Raw genomic sequence first — 7,096 nt, forward strand, 5'->3', positions numbered from 1 at the left:
CAAGAGATTGAAAAATTAGGGTGAATAAATATAATTAAAATAGTTGTTATAGTAAGAAAATACTTCATTACCACTATGCACAAATACCTAGGTAGAATGAATGGCTTATTGGAAAACATTAATACTAAACTTAATTAATCCTTAGAAGTTTGTGGTACAACATCTAAAATGGTTTCCCAATGGGGCATTTTCAGTTAATCATCCAACTCTTAATTTTGGCTCAGGTCATGATCACATGGTTTGCAGGATTGAGCCCGTGTTGAGTTCTGGGCTGCCTGCATGGAGCTTGCCCAGGATTCTCTCTCCACCTCTCTCTCTGCCTCTCCTTAGCATGTGTTCTCTCCTTCTTTCTCTCTAAATAAAGAAATAAACTTCAAAAAACCCAGAACACTTTCTCCAGCTGGTGGAAGAAGACCAAGTCAGAAAAAATTCAAGTATGAGAAGGACTCCATGTAGGGTCACTGGATTGGAAATGAAGGGACCACAAGAAAGGGAATGCAGGAGGCCCCCAGGAACAGAGAGGACCTCCACCGACTGCTGGCAGGGAAATGTGGACAGAAGTCCCATAGCCACGAGGAGCTGAATTCTTCTGACAATGTAAATATTCTTGGAAGCAGAATCTTCCCCAAAGCTTCCAGTTAAGAGTCTGGGCCATTGGACACCTTGATTTCAGCTTTCTACAAACCTAACAGAAGACCGATTGGGCCTGCGTGGAATTTTGGCCCACAGAGTTGGGAGATGGATACTGTTTTAAGGTGTTACATTTGTGATAATTTGTTACAGCAGCAATAAGAAACAGATACAAAGACACGGAACATCAAAGTAGATAGATTGACATAAAAGAAACAGAATTGTCAAATTTCAGAGACAAATTCTATCAAAACTTCAAAGTACACAAAGTCTGAATTATTTTATTGAAAGCAGAATAACACAGAAGAGAGAACTTGACAAATGCAAGCATAACGACAAAGACTTAAGGCAATCTCAAGTACGAATACTGATGCAGTAAATTAAAAATAAAGTATTAGCAACAGATTGTGACGTTTTACAAAAGCCGAAGTGTACTATTATCAGATGATTTCCCCCCAGGAATGCCTGGATGATTGACTTTAGGAAATTTGTTCATATAATTCAAGATATTAACTAATCAAAGAAAAATGATCAAATGACCTTCATGGGTCATTTACGGTAAGAAAATTAGCATTAAATCTTAACAATATCAAAAATGAACTAGAAAATGATAGAAGACTTTCTACAATGTAAGACCAAATGCTAGTATCCAGTAGTGGGGGAAACACTAGAAACATTTCCAATAAAGTCAGGTTAAAGGTGATTTTTTAAAGAATCCTATGAATTTTGAACATAAAATATGAGACTTATGTGGTAAGGAACATACTTTTCTTTGCACCCTTCATTTGAAAGTCAGGGCAGGTCATACTTTGGCCTTGTAATAACAAAATAATAACAATAATAGTCACCTTATATTATTGAACACTTATGAACCTGCTGGTGTGCTCAGCACCTTATTTTCATCCTCTCAAAGGCTCCTTAAGTACGTCCATATTATTCCCTTTTTGACAGCGAGGGGATTGAGGCACATGGAGAGGCTAGGGAGCATGCACCAGGCCACCCAGATGGAGACAAGATTTTAACCTCAGTTGATTACACCCCCAAATATAAACCTTTATCCACTGGGCTATTTCCTCCCACTTTTAAAGGGAAATGGTAGATATGAGTGAATCTCCCAATAACCATGACATGTAGGGTCCATCTGTGCTTACACAACAGCAGCCTGTTGGAACATCATGGAGGAAGGTACCATCAAAAGAGACTTCAGGGGTGCCTGGGTGGCTCAGTAGGTTAAGTGTCCAACTCTTAATTTTCAGCTCAGGCCATGATCTCATGGGGTGAGCCCGGCTTCAGGCTCTGCGCTGGCCCTGTGGAGCCTACTTGAGATTCTCTCTCTCTCTCTCTCTGCTTCTCCCCTGCTCAAGCTCTCTTACTCTCTCTCAAAATGAAAAAATAATCTTCAAACAAACAAACTAAGAGATAACAAGGTGACGCTGCCACTGGGGAGCCAGATCCATGGCTGTGGACATTCAAAGGAGACCAGGGGCTCCAGAAAGTCAAGAAAAGGCCATGGTTCCAAAGGGATACGGTGGTAAGAGGGCAGGGAGCTGTGGGGCTGAGGGGTCCAGCTGTGGTGGAGGCGGGGCGTTCCTGAGCAAGGTCTGCCTGAGAGAGGTGTGCTCAGGGCTAGGGTCAGGGGTGGCTCGAGGGAGGGGTTGGGCAGGCAGGAAGAGGATTTTGATGCTTTTCTTTTTCACCCACCCCCTCTCGGTGTGACCTTGGAGTAGCTGAGTCCTGTGGCCAGCCATCCTGGGAGTGAATTCCTGCTTCCTCCCTCCTCTCTCCTGGAGCTAGTGACTGAACAGGTAGAGATCATTGTGTGATTGCTGGTGCTATAATCTGCGAAAATGCCCCAGCACTGGGACCTGAATCATAGCAATCGCTCAATAAGGCTTCCTGTTAGGTGACACAAAACCATGAATTTAAAAATGTGCCCCATTGGGACACAGCTGATCCTCACACCTGCCGATAGGCGGCACACCTTCAGGGACTGGAGGGCAATGATGGAGCTGGCTTCCTGTGGAGGATGTGACAGTTCAGGGGTCCCTGCCCACCCCCTTCTCAGCTGTCCCAGTCCCCCAGATGCAGGCATTATTTCCCCCATTTTACAAGTGATTCCCAAGCCCCAACCTCCCTAAGGAGATAACTGGCAAATCCAGACTTATTTCCGAAGCAAAGCTGTGTCTAGATATTCAGGATCCACATTCATATTCCAAGACCATTTGCCAAGATCTCATTCTGTGCTAGTCAGCGAGGCTCAGTGAAATTTACTTATGTTATCATATTTTATTTCATCTTGACAAAAATATGGAGGTAGGAGCATTTTTTTTACAGCTACCCGGCAATGTCAACTCCATTTTAATGATGAGAAAAACTAAGTCTCAGCAAAGCTAAGTGACTTGCCCAAGCGAAATAGCTCACAAGGGTGAGAGGTGCGATTCTAATCCCGAAAGTTCTAATCATAAACTTGGTATTCTTTCTTCTTACCATTTACTGATTGATTGAATAGCTTAATGAGTTATTTTAATGCACATAATCTTGCAGCCATTGCCTCAATCAGGAAATAAAACTTGGCCACCACCTTAGATATGCCTCCATGTGCTACATTCAGATCAAAGACCTTAATTTGCTGCTGAAGTCACTACCCTCTTACCTGATAGCATCCACGTCCTTGGATGTCTCTGTGTTTTGGCCATCCAGGTGCTTTTTAGACATTATAGTTTAATCTTGCCCATATTTTGAAACAACATATATTTTAAAAGTTTTGTGTCATCTGCATCCTTTTCTTTTCCTTATAATGTGGTCGTTTGCCCTGTAGTTTCCATAGATTGGATTTTGCTGGGTGCCTCAGCATCCCAGGCCTCTGTGTTTCCTGGAATTTGGAATCTGGGTCCCAAGGTTCATTCAGACTGGAGTTGGACCCCTTTCACCAGACCGCAGGGTAGAGTCTTTCATCAGGAGGAGCAGAGGGTTTGGTTCTTGTTCTCTTCAGATGTGAGCAGCCACGATACTCAGTGCATGGACCCATTAATCCACTGGAGGTTGCCCTCTCCCGTTTCATTTTCATGCATTCCTTGGAATCATTTTATAAGGAAATACTTCTCTCACCTGCTATTTGGTCATGCGGTGGCAAAATTCCCACAGGAAAGGCAGAGTAAATGCTTTGTTCTTTTATCTATTTCCCCAGCTTCCAAGATAATGAATTAGTCCCTGTCACTGGTGCTTGGATTTAAACATGTTTGTCAGAGTTCAATCCACTGAAATTCTTATTCTTGTTGAAGCTCACTCTAATTGTCCCATAGCTGACAGGGCTTAGGAGTTTGTAATCTGGTTTTACAACGTGCCCCAAATCCATTGCATACATCTTCTGTTCCAGACCCAAAACCAATCATTTCTCTAAGCTGCTGTTTCTTTCACTAAGAAACATTTCAAGGCAATTGGTGTTCTTGAAATGATCAACGCTACTGGGTGTTATAGTGGACAGAGTTAGGACGTATATGTATTTCTCTCCCAAATAAAGACACAACAACATGTGAGTTCTTACTGTTCACATATATGCAAGGCTACCAAATTTTAACTTGACCTCAACTATATTACATCCAAATCTCTTTTGTTTTACACTAAAAGTCTGGCTTGGAAGGACACGGTGGATGATAAAAGTGGACTACTCCATAATTACTGATTTGTTCAGCTCATTTAGACACACCAGCATCTCTTGATGATAACTCTAATGCTACCATCAGCAACTATGATTTTTGCAAATATTTTAATTATTTCACTATGCTTATCCTCTAGCTATATTTTCAGGTCATGTATCAGTTGCATACTATGGTATTTCCCTTTTAGCTTCTATTTCCTCTGAGCTCTACCAATAACTGTGTGCTGAATGCTCACTGCCAGTCCTCACGCTCCTGATGCTCTGATCATTTTGATCGTGGGAAGCTTGTTCTCCGCTAGATTCCTTAGGAAGGCCTCATGTAAATACTATTCCCTGAGTTCTTTTATCTTGGTAACCATTCGTCTGTGCTCTTGATAGTGGAAGATCAGCTTTGCTGGGTATAAAATTCTGGCTCACATTAATGTGTCCTTAAAGATCTTAACTACACTACTTCATTTTCTGGCTAAAAATAGGGCTGGAAAAAAAATCCTCTGATAATAATCTAATTTTATTTTCCTTATGAATCACATTTTCTTTTTGCTGAAGGACTTTTTTCTTTACTTTGTCTTTTAATGAATCTAAGAATTTTACTAGAATGTATTTTATAGGTTGTTCTGTGTTAATATCGTCTTGTTTCCACATAGAGTTTCATGTATTTCTCTTTATTTTAAGAAAGTTTCCTTGCCTTAGTTTGTATTATCTATTCTTCCTTCTTTATTTAGTATTTCCTTCAGCTACTACTATGATCTGCATGTTGGATCTTCTTTGCCTATTTTCAGTACTTGTGTTATCTTGAATCTTGGAATTTTTTTCATATCTTCTTTATTTATACCTACTATTTTTATTAAGACATTATTTATGATTGTTTATGCCTTCCTCACTTCTAATTCAATCCTCTTTTCCAACAATATTTTAAAATTCTGATTTCTAATTATTTTTGAGTTCAGTTACCTCATACTGAGTTTTCCTAATTTGATTTATAGTTGTTCTTTGGTGTCCTGTGTCGTTTAAAAAATATCTCTTAGTTCCTGGGTGACTCAGTCGGTTGAGTGTCTGACTTCAGGTCAGGTGATGATCTTGCATTTCATGTGTTCAGGCCCCATGTTGGGCTCTGTGTTGACACCTGGAGCTGGAGTCTGCTTCAGATTCTGTCTCCCAGCCTCTTCCCACCCCCCTGCTTGAGTGCTCGCTCTCTCTCTTTCTCTCTCTCTCTCAAAAATAAATAAACATAAAAATTTGATTTTTTAATCTTTTAGTTCCTTTTGAAATAGTTTTCCTTTGTTCTTAGTGTGGTTTTGGGAGTGCCTTCATTTTCTTTGAGGATGTCTTGGGGCTCAATAGCTTCAGGCCCTGCAAATCTTAATACAATCTGACCTCACTCATTACTTGAACAGTCAAAACCCCTCCACCCTCCAGCTGCTGTTCCAGATGGACATGTGGTACTTACTGGTAGGTATCCGTTAATCATTTTGAAGTTTCCCTCTTCTCAGCTTTCTGCTTTCTTTTATACCAGCACCAAAAGTCTGATGGCTTTTGGAGACTTTTCCCTACTTGCTTGCATTTTGGGGTTTGCAGGACTATCTTGCTGTCTCATTTTGTTATGAATTTTGTTCCTGAGTTTTGACTTGCAATGTAATTGTTCTATCTGTTTCTATGTACAGATTCTGGAAAATCCAAAAAGTGTGCCTCTTGCCATCTTCCCTGAATTGTAGTCTTTTTTTAAAAAAAAGAAGACATAGTATTAGGGTTCTTCAGAGAAACAGAACTAATTGGATATATATATATATAGCTACCTTTTATATATATAGCTATCTATTTATATGTATATATTTATAACACACATACACTTAACACATACATACATGAAGAGATTGATTGTAGGAATTGGCTCACATGGTCATGAAGGCTAAGTCCCACCACCTGCTGTCTGCAAGCTGGAGACTTAGGCAAGCTGGCGGCGGGATTCCATCCAAGTCTGAGGACCCACAAATCAGGAGGCTGTGGTCCTCAGTCTCAGCCAGAAAGTCCGAGAGCCAGAACCATCAGGGGCAGGAGAAAGTGGCTGTCTCAGCTCAGGCAGAGAGCATGCGCATCACTTTTCTTCCGCCTTTTTCTTCTATCTGGGCCCTCAGCAGATTGGTCAGTGTCCACCCACATAGGGGAGAGCCATTTGCTTTACTCAATTCACCAATTCAAATGCTAATCTCTTCTACAAGCACCCAGGAAACAGTGTTTTACCAGCGAGGTGGGCATCCTTTAGCCCAGTCAAAGTGACACCTAAAATTGGCCATCACAGAAATTATAAATTATTTCAGATGAACAAAAATATGGAGGCTAACAAAACAAATATTATATAATCGCCATCCAGGTCAAGGAGTGAAGCATCCCAAGTACAGTAGAAACCCTCCGGGTGCTCCCCTTCAGGCACATGGCACTCCATCCACACCCGGGTCCACCGCTCCCCAGTGGCCGCCACTAATTGATATAGGATTCATAGACTAGACTACGAAGCCATGGAAATGAGTGACTGAAGCATGGTATCGGCCTGGATAGATCTCAAGTACCCTCAGGCAAATGCACCTTTCTATCTTTGTTGGGCACGGAAGCCACTGGGTTCATATTTCATCCAATGAAAGGCCTCTCCAGCCATGTGGGAAGCTGATGAAATGACCAGTAATTTCCTTCAGGGAAGCCTCATGGTCCCAGCTAATTCACCTAGATAGGAATTTTTAGTAGGCCAAATTTGGTATTTTCCCATTAGAAACACAGACCTTTCTTACACTTCATGGTTTGTAATTTCCACAGGTT

Source organism: Suricata suricatta, chromosome 2 (assembly GCF_006229205.1).
Source record: "Suricata suricatta isolate VVHF042 chromosome 2, meerkat_22Aug2017_6uvM2_HiC, whole genome shotgun sequence".
NCBI lineage: Eukaryota > Metazoa > Chordata > Mammalia > Carnivora > Herpestidae > Suricata > Suricata suricatta.